We start from the raw sequence: 15833 nt of genomic DNA, 5'->3' as shown, positions 1-15833 counted from the left end.
TACATGTATCAGTGATTTTAGAAGCATTCTTACAAGTGTATCTTGTAAAATAAATATCTTTTTCACAGCTTACTGTTGTTTATGTGAAAAACTACCATATTGGATCCGAAAATCAGCCTTAAAAACTTTAGCTGACTTTCGGATAGGAAAGTCTGACTATAGCTGGTGTTACATTTGATGTTTTCATCGGAAACCGGGATTTCCGACTGCAAATGGAATGCAACATTGTTCCTAAATATTTTGGCAACCCTCTTGGTGGTAAACCGAGCAGAGCATACCATGAAAGGATTCTAGAAATCCACCATAGAAACTATTGATGCTATTCATGTGCAGGGCTGGATCCACTTGGTAGTGTGGAAAAGTTAGTTTAAGGGTATTTAGTTCTAAATGTCAGCGATAGACTGGCAACCTGTCCAGGGTGTACCCCGCCTCACGCCCATTGACAGCTGGAGATAGGCACCAGCACCCCTAGCGACCCCACAAGGGATAGACGTGTTAGAAAATGGATGGATGGATAGCTCTAAATGTGGTGTGCTTGCTTAGCGAAGCATTAGAGAAGCAGTGCTGTCACTGCTCACATTCTCCAGTACACTCAATGTTAGTCCCTTCACAACAGCAAAGGGTTTTTGTTGAGATTAACATGAAGATTTTAAGAAATACAAAAGAAAACAGCATATAGATATGCTAAAATGTGTTTTATGTCATCATTTCAAAATGCTCGGTTGGAATACATCTTCTTGACATGTGTGTGGCCTGACCTTATTTTCTTGGTCAAAAATGATTTACCCCAAAGCAGAGGGATTGGCACTCAACCATGGACTTTAACCGCCTTTGCCATGTGTTCTGCACAGAAAGGTTTTGAATGAGATCAGTATTAGAGCAGCACGATGAACACATGGCAAATCATTGGTGGTAGCATGATTTCCAACCAATTTCAAGAAGCCGCTAAAGGCCAATAATGTTGTTCTGACTTGTTCAAGGTTTGGCCGAATTGGTGACCTGTTTTCTTTGCACTTGTGGGTAGTGTGGCCGAGTGGTCTAAGGCGCTGGATTTAGGCTCCAGTCTCTGTGGAGGCGTGGGTTCAAATCCCACCACTGCCATTCTTCCTTGGAATAACAAGGAGTTTCTTTCTGTCACTTAAGAGAATGACAATTGAATAGGCTTCTCACACAGATGGCATAATGTTGGCCAGTCTTTTGCGTTTACATCTGCCAGGAAGTGAACAAACTTCTCAACACATCTTGCTTCTCTCACTTGTTCTCTCATTTCATCAGCTAGCCCAAAAACGCAAGAAGCAAGCTAAACCTTACAAGATTCCACTTGGGCTACAGGGAAAGCCGAGTGGTACAACGGGAGTTTGCTGGGCCCATAACCCAAAACTTGATGCACCTAAACCGCTGTCTAGGTGTTTTGGGTACAAGAAGGCCATGGTGACACGTCGCAGTTGTTTAATCCAAAAACCTTTGTTCTTGACTTAACTGACCTTTTACACTCCTAAATCCTCACAGAAAGTTTATTAGAAAATAGCAAGAGTCTAACAGTTGATTTTGTATCGAACACAAATAAATGCATCAGGAATTATGTTGTTGTTTTTTTTGAAGGAAACATGAAATGAAAGGACATACCAAAATTGTTTTCCTTTTCAACTTGATTTACACAGTTTGAAAATGTCCTCTTAAATAGCATAGTTAAAACAACTTTTCATAGTACTCTTGGTATTTCTTACCACAGAGGATATGCATGGGTGTGGGATCCGATTACTCCAGTCCTTATGTTGAATTCCTTTTTCCTTGCAATTGAAAAATAGGAGCTGGGAAGTAGGTAAACCCGAGTAAAAAGCGTTTGAGTTAACACTGTCACAGAATTCAAGATTGTCAACTAAAAACAAAAGGTTAGCATTCCAAAATGGCCATGGCCAGGAAGGCTGTTGTTTTCTTTGTAGTACCTCTTATAAAAATTCTTTGAAGTTGTACTTTCCAAATGCAAACACCACTTTTAATTTCTTCGGTTCCGAGTTGCACCCGCTACATGTATCAGTGATTTTAGAAGCATTCTTACAAGTGTATCTTGTAAAATAAATATCTTTTTCACAGCTTACTGTTGTTTATGTGAAAAACTACCATATTGGATCCGAAAATCAGCCTTAAAAACTTTAGCTGACTTTCGGATAGGAAAGTCTGACTATAGCTGGTGTTACATTTGATGTTTTCATCGGAAACCGGGATTTCCGACTGCAAATGGAATGCAACATTATTCTTAAATATTTTGGCAACCCTCTTGGTGGTAAACCGAGCAGAGCATACCATGAAAGGATTCTAGAAATCCACCATAGAAACTATTGATGCTATTCATGTGCAGGGCTGGATCCACTTGGTAGTGTGGAAAAGTTAGTTTAAGGGTATTTAGCTCTAAATGTCAGCGATAGACTGGCAACCTGTCCAGGGTGTACCCCGCCTCACGCCCATTGACAGCTGGAGATAGGCACCAGCACCCCTAGCGACCCCACAAGGGATAGACGTGTTAGAAAATGGATGGATGGATAGCTCTAAATGTGGTGTGCTTGCTTAGCGAAGCATTAGAGAAGTAGTGCTGTCACTGCTCACATTCTCCAGTACACTCAATGTTAGTCCCCTCACAACAGCAAAGGGTTTTTGTTGAGATTAACATGAAGATTTTAAGAAATACAAAAGAAAACAGCATATAGATATGCTAAAATGTGTTTTATGTCATCATTTCAAAATGCTCGGTTGGAATACATCTTCTTGACATGTGTGTGGCCTGACCTTATTTTCTTGGTCAAAAATGATTTACCCCAAAGCAGAGGGATTGGCACTCAACCATGGACTTTAACCGCCTTTGCCATGTGTTCTGCACAGAAAGGTTTTGAATGAGATCAGTATTAGAGCAGCACGATGAACACATGGCAAATCATTGGTGGTAGCATGATTTCCAACCAATTTCAAGAAGCCGCTAAAGGCCAATAATGTTGTTCTGACTTGTTCAAGGTTTGGCCGAATTGGTGACCGTTTTCTTTGCACTTGTGGGTAGTGTGGCCGAGTGGTCTAAGGCGCTGGATTTAGGCTCCAGTCTCTGTGGAGGCGTGGGTTCAAATCCCACCACTGCCATTCTTCCTTGGAATAACAAGGAGTTTCTTTCTGTCACTTAAGAGAATGACAATTGAATAGGCTTCTCACACAGATGGCATAATGTTGGCCAGTCTTTTGCGTTTACATCTGCCAGGAAGTGAACAAACTTCTCAACACATCTTGCTTCTCTCACTTGTTCTCTCATTTCATCAGCTAGCCCAAAAACACAAGAAGCAAGCTAAACCTTACAAGATTCCACTTGGGCTACAGGGAAAGCCGAGTGGTACAACGGGAGTTTGCTGGGCCCATAACCCAAAACTTGATGCACCTAAACCGCTGTCTAGGTGTTTTGGGTACAAGAAGGCCATGGTGACACGTCGCAGTTGTTTAATCCAAAAACCTTTGTTCTTGACTTAACTGACCTTTTACACTCCTAAATCCTCACAGAAAGTTTATTAGAAAATAGCAAGAGTCTAACAGTTGATTTTGCATCGAACACAAATAAATGCATCAGGAATTATGTTGTTGTTTTTTTGAAGGAAACATGAAATGAAAGGACATACCAAAATTGTTTTCCTTTTCAACTTGATTTACACAGTTTGAAAATGTCCTCTTAAATAGCATAGTTAAAACAACTTTTCATAGTACTCTTGGTATTTCTTATCACAGAGGATATGCATGGGTGTGGGATCCAATTACTCCAGTCCTTATGTTGAATTCCTTTTTCCTTGCAATTGAAAAATAGGAGCTGGGAAGTAGGTAAACCCGAGTAAAAAGCGTTTGAGTTAACACTGTCACAGAATTCAAGATTGTCAACTAAAAACAAAAGGTTAGCATTCCAAAATGGCCATGGCCAGGAAGGCTGTTGTTTTCTTTGTAGTACCTCTTATAAACATTCTTTGAAGTTGTACTTTCCAAATGCAAACACCACTTTTAATTTCTTCGGTTCCGAGTTGCACCCGCTACATGTATCAGTGATTTTAGAAGCATTCTTACAAGTGTATCTTGTAAAATAAATATCTTTTTCACAGCTTACTGTTGTTTATGTGAAAAACTACCATATTGGATCCGAAAATCAGCCTTAAAAACTTTAGCTGACTTTCGGATAGGAAAGTCTGACTATAGCTGGTGTTACATTTGATGTTTTCATCAGAAACCGGGATTTCCGACTGCAAATGGAATGCAACATTATTCCTAAATATTTTGGCAACCCTCTTGGTGGTAAACCGAGCAGAGCATACCATGAAAGGATTCTAGAAATCCACCATAGAAACTATTGATGCTATTCATGTGCAGGGCTGGATCCACTTGGTAGTGTGGAAAAGTTAGTTTAAGGGTATTTAGCTTCTAAATGTCAGCGATAGACTGGCAACCTGTCCAGGGTGTACCCCGCCTCACGCCCATTGACAGCTGGAGATAGGCACCAGCACCCCTAGCGACCCCACAAGGGATAGACGTGTTAGAAAATGGATGGATGGATAGCTCTAAATGTGGTGTGCTTGCTTAGCGAAGCATTAGAGAAGCTAGTGCTGTCACTGCTCACATTCTCCAGTACACTCAATGTTAGTCCCTTCACAACAGCAAAGGGTTTTTGTTGAGATTAACATGAAGATTTTAAGAAATACAAAAGAAAACAGCATATAGATATGCTAAAATGTGTTTTATGTCATCATTTCAAAATGCTCGGTTGGAATACATCTTCTTGACATGTGTGTGGCCTGACCTTATTTTCTTGGTCAAAAATGATTTACCCCAAAGCAGAGGGATTGGCACTCAACCATGGACTTTAACCGCCTTTGCCATGTGTTCTGCACAGAAAGGTTTTGAATGAGATCAGTATTAGAGCAGCACGATGAACACATGGCAAATCATTGGTGGTAGCATGATTTCCAACCAATTTCAAGAAGCCGCTAAAGGCCAATAATGTTGTTCTGACTTGTTCAAGGTTTGGCCGAATTGGTGACCGTTTTCTTTGCACTTGTGGGTAGTGTGGCCGAGTGGTCTAAGGCGCTGGATTTAGGCTCCAGTCTCTGTGGAGGCGTGGGTTCAAATCCCACCACTGCCATTCTTCCTTGGAATAACAAGGAGTTTCTTTCTGTCACTTAAGAGAATGACAATTGAATAGGCTTCTCACACAGATGGCATAATGTTGGCCAGTCTTTTGCGTTTACATCTGCCAGGAAGTGAACAAACTTCTCAACACATCTTGCTTCTCTCACTTGTTCTCTCATTTCATCAGCTAGCCCAAAAACGCAAGAAGCAAGCTAAACCTTACAAGATTCCACTTGGGCTACAGGGAAAGCCGAGTGGTACAACGGGAGTTTGCTGGGCCCATAACCCAAAACTTGATGCACCTAAACCGCTGTCTAGGTGTTTTGGGTACAAGAAGGCCATGGTGACACGTCGCAGTTGTTTAATCCAAAAACCTTTGTTCTTGACTTAACTGACCTTTTACACTCCTAAATCCTCACAGAAAGTTTATTAGAAAATAGCAAGAGTCTAACAGTTGATTTTGTATCGAACACAAATAAATGCATCAGGAATTATGTTGTTGTTTTTTTGAAGGAAACATGAAATGAAAGGACATACCAAAATTGTTTTCCTTTTCAACTTGATTTACACAGTTTGAAAATGTCCTCTTAAATAGCATAGTTAAAACAACTTTTCATAGTACTCTTGGTATTTCTTACCACAGAGGATATGCATGGGTGTGGGATCCGATTACTCCAGTCCTTATGTTGAATTCCTTTTTCCTTGCAATTGAAAAATAGGAGCTGGGAAGTAGGTAAACCCGAGTAAAAAGCGTTTGAGTTAACACTGTCACAGAATTCAAGATTGTCAACTAAAAACAAAAGGTTAGCATTCCAAAATGGCCATGGCCAGGAAGGCTGTTGTTTTCTTTGTAGTACCTCTTATAAAAATTCTTTGAAGTTGTACTTTCCAAATGCAAACACCACTTTTAATTTCTTCGGTTCCGAGTTGCACCCGCTACATGTATCAGTGATTTTAGAAGCATTCTTACAAGTGTATCTTGTAAAATAAATATCTTTTTCACAGCTTACTGTTGTTTATGTGAAAAACTACCATATTGGATCCGAAAATCAGCCTTAAAAACTTTAGCTGACTTTCGGATAGGAAAGTCTGACTATAGCTGGTGTTACATTTGATGTTTTCATCAGGAAACCGGGATTTCCGACTGCAAATGGAATGCAACATTATTCCTAAATATTTTGGCAACCCTCTTGGTGGTAAACCGAGCAGAGCATACCATGAAAGGATTCTAGAAATCCACCATAGAAACTATTGATGCTATTCATGTGCAGGGCTGGATCCACTTGGTAGTGTGGAAAAGTTAGTTTAAGGGTATTTAGCTCTAAATGTCAGCGATTAGACTGGCGACCTGTCCAGGGTGTACCCCGCCTCACGCCCATTGACAGCTGGAGATAGGCACCAGCACCCCTAGCGACCCCACAAGGGATAGACGTGTTAGAAAATGGATGGATGGATAGCTCTAAATGTGATGTGCTTGCTTAGCGAAGCATTAGAGAAGCAGTGCTGTCACTGCTCACATTCTCCAGTACACTCAATGTTAGTCCCTTCACAACAGCAAAGGGTTTTTGTTGAGATTAACATGAAGATTTAAGAAATACAAAAGAAAACAGCATATAGATATGCTAAAATGTGTTTTATGTCATCATTTCAAAATGCTCGGTTGGAATACATCTTCTTGACATGTGTGTGGCCTGACCTTATTTTCTTGGTCAAAAATGATTTACCCCAAAGCAGAGGGATTGGCACTCAACCATGGACTTTAACCGCCTTTGCCATGTGTTCTGCACAGAAAGGTTTTGAATGAGATCAGTATTAGAGCAGCACGATGAACACATGGCAAATCATTGGTGGTAGCATGATTTCCAACCAATTTCAAGAAGCCGCTAAAGGCCAATAATGTTGTTCTGACTTGTTCAAGGTTTGGCCGAATTGGTGACCGCTTTTCTTTGCACTTGTGGGTAGTGTGGCCGAGTGGTCTAAGGCGCTGGATTTAGGCTCCAGTCTCTGTGGAGGCGTGGGTTCAAATCCCACCACTGCCATTCTTCCTTGGAATAACAAGGAGTTTCTTTCTGTCACTTAAGAGAATGACAATTGAATAGGCTTCTCACACAGATGGCATAATGTTGGCCAGTCTATTGCGTTTACATCTGCCAGGAAGTGAACAAACTTCTTCAACACATCTTGCCTTCTCTCACTTGTTCTCTCATTTCATCAGCTAGCCCAAAAACGCAAGAAGCAAGCTAAACCTTACAAGATTCCACTTGGGCTACAGGGAAAGCCGAGTGGTACAACGGGAGTTTGCTGGGCCCATAACCCAAAACTTGATGCACCTAAACCGCTGTCTAGGTGTTTTGGGTACAAGAAGGACATGGTGACACGTCGCAGTTGTTTAATCCAAAAACCTTTGTTCTTGACTTAACTGACCTTTTACACTCCTAAATCCTCACAGAAAGTTTATTAGAAAATAGCAAGAGTCTAAGCAGTTGATTTTGTATCGAACACAAATAAATGCATCAGGAATTATGTTGTTTTTTTCTGAAGGAAACATGAAATGAAAGGACATACCAAAATATATTCCTTTTCAACTTGATTTACACAGTTTGAAAATGTCCTCTTAAATAGCATAGTTAAAACAACTTTTCATAGTACTCTTGGTATTTCTTACCACAGAGGATATACAATGGGTGTGGGATCCAATTACTCCAGTCCTTATGTTGCATTCCTTTTTCCTTGCAATTGAAAAATAGGAGCTGGGAAGTAGGTAAACCCGAGTAAAAAGCGTTTGAGTTAACACTGTCAGAGAATTCAAGATTGTCAACTAAAAACAAAAGGTTAGCATTCCAAAATGGTCCATGGCCAGGAAGGCTGTTGTTTTCTTTGTAGTACCTCTTATAAACATTCTTTGAAGTTGTACTTTCCAAATGCAAACACCACTTTTAATTTCTTCGGTTCCGAGTTGCACCTGCTACATGTATCAGTGATTTTAGACGCATTCTTACAAGTGTATCTTGTAAAATAAACATATTTTTCACAGCTTACTGTTGTTTATGTGAAAAACTACCATATTGGATCCGATAATCAGCCTTTAAAACTTTAGCTGACTTTCTGAGAGGAAAGTCTGACTATAGCTGGTGTTACATTTGATATTTTCATCGGAAACCTGGGATTTCCGACTGCAAATGGAATGCAACATTATTCCTGAATATATTGGCAACCATCTTGGTGGTAAACCGAGCAGAGCATACCATGAAAGGATTCTAGAAATCCACGATAGAAACTAGTGATGCTATTCATGTGCAGGGCTGGATTCACTTGGTAGTGTGGAAAAGTTAGTTTAAGGGTATTTAGCTCTAAATGTCAGCGATAGACTGGCGACCTGTCCAGGGTGTACCCCGCCTCACGCCCATTGACAGCTGGAGATAGGCACCAGCACCCCTAACGACCCCACAAGGGATAGACGTGTTAGAAAATGGATGGATGGATAGCCCTAAATGTGGTGTGCTTGCTTAGCGAAGCATTAGAGAAGTAGTGCTGTCACTGCTCACATTCTCCAGTGCACTCAATGTTAGTCCCTTCACAACAACAAAGGGATTTTGTTGAGATTAACACGAAGATTTCAAGAAATACAAAATAAAACAGCATATAGATATGCTAAAATGCGTTTTATGTCATCATTTCAAAATGCTTGGTGCGAATACATCTTCTTGACATGTGTGTGGCCTGACCTTATTTTCTTGGTCAAAAATGATTTACCCCAAAGCAGAGGGATTGGCACTCAACCATGGACTTTAACCACCTTTGCCATGTGTTCTGCACAGAAAGGTTTTGAATGAGATCAGTATTAGAGCAGCACGATGAACACATGGCAAATCATTGGTGGTAGCATGATTTCCAACCAATTTCAAGAAGCCGCTAAAGGCCAATAATGTTGTTTTGACTTGTTCAAAGTTTGGCCGAATTGGTGACCGCTTTCTTTGCACTTGTGGGTAGTGTGGCCGAGTGGTCTAAGGCGCTGGATTTAGGCTCCAGTCTCTGTGGAGGCGTGGGTTCAAATCCCACCACTGCCATTCTTCCTTGTAATAACAGGGAGTTTCTTTCTGTCACTTAGGAGAATGACAATCGAATAATCTTCTCACACAGATGGCATAATGTTGGCCATTCTATTGCGTTTACATGTGCCAGGAAGTGAACAAACTTCTTAACACATCTTGCCTCTCTCACTTGTTCTCTCATTTCATCAGCTAGCCCAAAAACGCAAGAAGCAAGCTAAACCTTACAAGATTCCACTTGGGCTACAGGGAAAGCCGAGTGGTACAGCGGGAGTTTGCTGGGCCCATAACCCAAAACTTGATGCACCTAAACCGCTGTCTAGGTGTTTTGGGTACAAGAAGGACATGGTGACACGTCGCAGTTGTTTAATCCAAAAACCTTTGTTCTTGACTTAACTGACCTTTTACACTCCTAAATCCTCACAGAAAGTTTATTAGAAAATAGCAAGAGTCTAGCAGTTGATTTTGTATCAAACACAAATAAATGCATCAGGAATTATGTTTTTTTTTCTGAAGGAAACATGAAATGAAAGGACATACCAAAATAATATTCCTTTTCAACTTGATTTACACAGTTTGAAAATGTCCTCTTAAATAGCATAGTTAAAACAACTTTTCATAGTACTCTTGGTATTTCTTACCACAGAGGATATACAAGGGTGTGGGATCCAATTACTCCAGTCCTTATGTTGCATTCCTTTTTCCTTGCAATTGAAAAATAGGAGCTGGGAAGTAGGTAAACCCGAGTAAAAAGCGTTTGAGTTAACACTGTCAGAGAATTCAAGATTGTCAACTAAAAACAAAAGGTTAGCATTCCAAAATGGTCATGGCCAGGAAGGCTGTTGTTTTCTTTGTAGTACCTCTTATAAACATTCTTTGAAGTTGTACTTTCCAAATGCAAACACCACTTTTAATTTCTTCGGTTCCGAGTTGCACCTGCTACATGTATCAGTGATTTTAGACGCATTCTTACAAGTGTATCTTGTAAAATAAACATATTTTTCACAGCTTACTGTTGTTTATGCGAAAAACTACCATATTGGATCCGATAATCAGCCTTTAAAACTTTAGCTGACTTTCGGAGAGGAAAGTCTGACTATAGCTGGTGTTACATTTGATGTTTTCATCGGAAACTGGGATTTCCGACTGCAAATGGAATACAACATTATTCCTGAATATTTTGGCAACCATCTTGGTGGTAAACCGAGCAGAGCATACCATGAAAGGATTCTAGAAATCCACGATAGAAACTATTGATGCTATTCATGTGCAGGGCTGGATACACATGGTAGTGTGGAAAAGTTAGTTTAAGGATATTTAGCTCTAAATGTCAGCATTAGACTGGCGACCTGTCCAGGGTGTACCCCGCCTCACGCCCATTGACAGCTGGAGATAGGCACCAGCACCCCTAACGACCCCACAAGGGATAGACGTGTTAGAAAATGGATGGATGGATTGCTCTAAATGTGATGTGCTTGCTTAGCGAAGCATTAGAGAAGTAGAGCTGTCACTGCTCACATTCTCCAGTGCACTCAATGTTAGACCCTTCACAACAACAAAGGGATTTTGTTGAGATTAACACGAAGATTTCAAGAAATACAAAATAAAACAGCATATAGATATGCTAAAATGCGTTTTATGTCATCGTTTCAAAATGCTTGGTGCGAATACATCTTCTTGACATGTGTGTGGCCTGACCTTATTTTCTTGGTCAAAAATGATTTACCCCAAAGCAGAGGGATTGGCACTCAACCATGGACTTTAACCACCTTTGCCATGTGTTCTGCACAGAAAGGTTTTGAATGAGATCAGTATTAGAGCAGCACGATGAACACATGGCAAATCATTGGTGGTAGCATGATTTCCAACCAATTTCAAGAAGCCGCTAAAGGCCAATAATGTTGTTTTGACTTGTTCAAAGTTTGGCCGAATTGGTGACCGCTTTCTTTGCACTTGTGGGTAGTGTGGCCGAGTGGTCTAAGGCGCTGGATTTAGGCTCCAGTCTCTGTGGAGGCGTGGGTTCGAATCCCACCACTGCCATTCTTCCTTGTAATAACATGGAGTTTCTTTCTGTCACTTAGGAGAATGACAATCGAATAATCTTCTCACACAGATGGCATAATGTTGGCCATTCTATTGCGTTTACATCTGCCAGGAAGTGAACAAACTTCTTAGCACATCTTGCCTCTCTCACTTGTTCTCTTATTTCATCAGCTAGCCCAAAAACGCAAGAAGCAAGCTAAACCTTACAAGATTCCACTTGGGCTACAGGGAAAGCCGAGTGGTACAGCGGGAGTTTGCTGGGCCCATAACCCAAAACTTGATGCACCTAAACCGCTGTCTAGGTGTTTTGGGTACAAGAAGGACATGGTGACACGTCGCAGTTGTTTAATCCAAAAACCTTTGTTCTTGACTTAACTGACCTTTTACACTCTTAAATCCTCACAGAAAGTTTATTAGAAAATAGCAAGAGTCTAGCAGTTGATTTTGTATCGAACACAAATAAATGCATTAGGAATTATGTTGTTCTTTTTCTGAAGGAAACATGAAATGAAAGGACATACCAAAATAGTTTTCCTTTTCAACTTGATTTCCACAGTTTGAAAATGTCCTCTTAAATAGCAGAGTTAAAACATCTTTTCATAGTACTCTTGGTATTTCTTACCACAGAGGATATACAAGGGTGTGGGATCCAATTACTCCAGTCCTTGTGTTGCATTCCTTTTTCGTTGCAATTGAAAAATAGGAGCTGGGAAATAGGTAAACCCGAGTAAAAAGCGTTTGAGTTAACACTGTCAGAGAATTCAAGATTGTCAACCAAAAACAAAAGGTTAGCATTCCAAAATGGCCATGGCCAGGAAGGCTGTTGTTTTCTTTGCAGTACCTTTTATAAACATTCTTTGAAGTTGTACTTTCCAAATGCAAACACCACTTTTAATTTCTTAGATTCCGAGTTGCACCTGCTACATGTTTCAGTGATTTTAGACGCATTCTTACAAGTGTATCTTGTAAAATAAATATATTTTTCACAACTTACTGTTGTTTATGCGAAAAACTACCATACTGGATCCGATAATCAGCCTTTAAAACTTTAGCTGACTTTCGGAGAGGAAAGTCTGACTATAGCTGGTGTTACATTTGATGTTTTCATCGGAAACCGGGATTTCCGATTGCAAATGGAATGCAACATTATTCCTGAATATTTTGGCAACCCTCTTGGTGGTAAACCGAACAGAGCATACCATGAAAGGATTCTAGAAATCCACAATAGAAACTATTGATGCTATTCATGTGCAGGGCTGGATCCACTTGGTAGTGTGGAAAAGTTAGTTTAAGGGTATTTAGTTCTAAATGTCAGCGATAGACTGGCGACCTGTCCAGGGTGTACCTCGCCTCACGCCCATTGACAGCTGGAGATAGGCACCAGCACCCCTAGCGACCCCACAAGGGATAGACATGTTAGAAGAAGGATGGATGGATAGCCCTAAATGTGGTGTGCTTGCTTGAGCGAAGCATTTAGAGAAGTCAGTGCTGTCACTGCTCACATTCTCCAGTGCACTCAATGTTAGTCCCTTCACAACAGCAAAGGGTTTTGTTGAGATTAACATGAAGATTTTAAGAAATACAAAAGAAAAACAGCATATAGATATGCTAAAATGTGTCTCGTTTTATGTCATCATTTCAAAATGCTCGGTTGGGAATACATCTTCTTGACATGTGTGTGGCCTGACCTTATTTTCTTGTCAAAAATGATTTACCCCAAGCAGAGGGATTGGGCACTCACACATGGACTTTAAACCGCCTTTGCCAGTGTGTTCTGCACAGAAAGGTTTTGAATGAGATCAGTATTAGAGCAGCACGATGAAACACATGGCAATCATTGGTGGTAGCATGATTTCCAACCAATTTCAAGAAGCCGTAAAGGCCAATATGTTGTTCTGACTTGTTCAAGGTTTGGCCGAATTGGTGACCGTTTTCTTTGCACTTGTGGGTGGTAGTGTGGCCGAGTGGTCTAAGGCGCGTGGATGTAGGCTCCAGTCTCTGTGGAGGCGTGGGTTCAAATCCCACCACTGCCCTTCGCTCCTTGGAATAACAAGGAGTTTCTTTCTGTCACTTAAGAGAATGACAATTGAATAGGCTTCTCACACAGATGGCATAATGTTGGCCAGTCTTTTGCGTTTACATCTGCCAGGAAGTGAACAAACTTCTCAACACATCTTGCTTCTCTCACTTGTTCTCTCATTTCATCAGCTAGCCCAAAAACGCAAGAAGCAAGCTAAACCTTACAAGATTCCACTTGGGCTACAGGGAAAGCCGAGTGGTACAACGGGAGTTTGCTGGGCCCATAACCCAAAACTTGATGCACCTAAACCGCTGTCTAGGTGTTTTGGGTACAAGAAGGCCATGGTGACACGTCGCAGTTGTTTAAATCCAAAAACCTTTGTTCTTGACTTAACTGACCTTTTACACTCCTAAATCCTCACAGAAAGTTTATTAGAAAATAGCAAGAGTCTAACAGTTGATTTTGTATCGAACACAAATAAATGCATCAGGAATTATGTTGTTTGTTTTTTTGAAGGAAACATGAAATGAAAGGACATACCAAAATTGTTTTCCTTTTCAACTTGATTTACACAGTTTGAAAATGTCCTCTTAAATAGCATAGTTAAAACAACTTTTCATAGTACTCTTGGTATTTCTTACCACAGAGGATATGCATGGTGTGTGATCCGATTACTCCAGTCCTTATGTTGAATTCCTTTTTCCTTGCAATTGAAAAATAGGAGCTGGGAAGTAGGTAAACCCGAGTAAAAAGCGTTTGAGTTAACACTGTCACAGAATTCAAGATTGTCAACTAAAAACAAAAGGTTAGCATTCCAAAATGGCCATGGCCAGGAAGGCTGTTGTTTTCTTTGTAGTACCTCTTATAAACATTCTTTGAAGTTGTACTTTCAAATGCAAACACCACTTTTAATTTCTTCTTCGGTTCCGAGTTGCACCCGCTACATGTATCAGTGATTTTAGAAGCATTCTTACAAGTGTATCTTGTAAAATAAATATCTTTTTCACAGCTTACTGTTGTTTATGTGAAAAACTACCATATTGGATCCGAAAATCAGCCTTAAAAACTTTAGCTGACTTTCGGATAGGAAAGTCTGACTATAGCTGGTGTTACATTTGATGTTTTCATCGGAAACCGGGATTTCCGACTGCAAATGGAATGCAACATTATTCCTAAATTTTTGGCAACCCTCTTGGTGGTAAACCGAGCAGAGCATACCATGAAAGGATTCTAGAAATCCACCATAGAAACTATTGATGCTATTCATGTGCAGGGCTGGATCCACTTGGTAGTGTGGAAAGTTAGTTTAAGGGTATTTAGCTCTAAATGTCAGCGATAGACTGGCGACCTGTCCAGGGTGTACCCCGCCTCACGCCCATTGACAGCTGGAGATAGGCACCAGCACCCGCGACCCCACAAGGGATAGACGTGTTAGAAAATGGATGGATGGATAGCTCTAAATGTGATGTGCTTGCCTAGCGAAGCATTAGAGAAGTAGTGCTGTCACTGCTCACATTCTCCAGTGCACTCAATGTTAGTCCCTTCACAACAGCAAAGGGTTTTTGTTGAGATTAACATGAAGATTTTAAGAAATACAAAAGAAAAACAGCAATAGATATGCTAAAATGTGTTTTATGTCATCATTTCAAAATGCTCGGTTGGAATACATCTTCTTGACATGTGTGTGGCCTGACCTTATTTTCTTGGTCAAAAATGATTTACCCCAAAGCAGAGGGATTGGCACTCAACCATGGACTTTAACCGCCTTTGCCATGTGTTCTGCACAGAAAGGTTTTGAATGAGATCAGTATTAGAGCAGCACGATGAACACATGGCAAATCATTGGTGGTAGCATGATTTCCAACCAATTTCAAGAAGCCGCTAAAGGCCAATAATGTTGTTCTGACTTGTTCAAGGTTTGGCCGAATTGGTGACCGTTTTCTTTGCACTTGTGGGTAGTGTGGCCGAGTGGTCTAAGGCGCTGGATTTAGGCTCCAGTCTCTGTGGAGGCGTGGGTTCAAATCCCACCACTGCCATTCTTCCTTGGAATAACAAGGAGTTTCTTTCTGTCACTTAAGAGAATGACAATTGAATAGGCTTCTCACACAGATGGCATAATGTTGGCCAGTCTTTTGCGTTTACAATCTGCCAGGAAGTGAACAAACTTCTCAACACATCTTGCCTCTCTCACTTGTTCTCTCATTTCATCAGCTAGCCCAAAACAACGCAAGAAGCAAGCTAAACCTTACAAGATTCCACTTGGGCTACAGGGAAAGCCGAGTGGTACAACGGGAGTTTGCTGGGCCCATAACCCAAAACTTGATGCACCTAACCGCTGTCTAGGTGTTTTGGGTACAAGAAGGCCATGGTGACACGTCGCAGTTGTTTAATCCAAAAACCTTTGTTCTTGACTTAACTACCTTTTACCTCCTAAATCCTCACAGAAAGTTTATTAGAAAATAGCAAGAGTCTAACAGTTGATTTTGCATCGCACACACAAATAAATGCGCATCAGGAATTATGTTGTTGTTTTTTTGAAGGAAACATGAAATGAAAGGACTACCAAAATTGTTTTCCTTTTC

The 15833-nt window shown here is 40.6% G+C and overlaps 7 non-coding genes across 7 annotated transcripts; all 7 read left to right on the top strand.

The window, feature by feature from the left end:
* Positions 1–1019: 1019 nt before the first annotated feature.
* trnal-uag lies at positions 1020–1101 on the top strand. Its single transcript has one exon. It is a non-coding gene; the product is annotated as a tRNA-Leu (tRNA).
* A 1943-nt stretch (positions 1102–3044) lies between these two features.
* On the top strand, positions 3045–3126 carry trnal-uag. Its single transcript has one exon. It is a non-coding gene; the product is annotated as a tRNA-Leu (tRNA).
* A 1944-nt stretch (positions 3127–5070) lies between these two features.
* trnal-uag lies at positions 5071–5152 on the top strand. Its single transcript has one exon. It is a non-coding gene; the product is annotated as a tRNA-Leu (tRNA).
* Positions 5153–7096: 1944 nt separating this feature from the next.
* trnal-uag lies at positions 7097–7178 on the top strand. Its single transcript has one exon. It is a non-coding gene; the product is annotated as a tRNA-Leu (tRNA).
* Positions 7179–9124: 1946 nt separating this feature from the next.
* On the top strand, positions 9125–9206 carry trnal-uag. Its single transcript has one exon. It is a non-coding gene; the product is annotated as a tRNA-Leu (tRNA).
* A 1940-nt stretch (positions 9207–11146) lies between these two features.
* Positions 11147–11228, top strand: trnal-uag. The gene has a single exon. It is a non-coding gene; the product is annotated as a tRNA-Leu (tRNA).
* A 3977-nt stretch (positions 11229–15205) lies between these two features.
* On the top strand, positions 15206–15287 carry trnal-uag. The gene has a single exon. It is a non-coding gene; the product is annotated as a tRNA-Leu (tRNA).
* Positions 15288–15833: the final 546 nt, after the last annotated feature.

The sequence above is a fragment of the Fundulus heteroclitus genome, unplaced genomic scaffold (assembly GCF_011125445.2).
Source record: "Fundulus heteroclitus isolate FHET01 unplaced genomic scaffold, MU-UCD_Fhet_4.1 scaffold_804, whole genome shotgun sequence".
NCBI classification, from domain to species: Eukaryota; Metazoa; Chordata; class Actinopteri; order Cyprinodontiformes; family Fundulidae; genus Fundulus; species Fundulus heteroclitus.
Note: the sequence above shows the minus strand (reverse complement) of the source record. Positions and strands in the feature narration are given on the sequence as shown.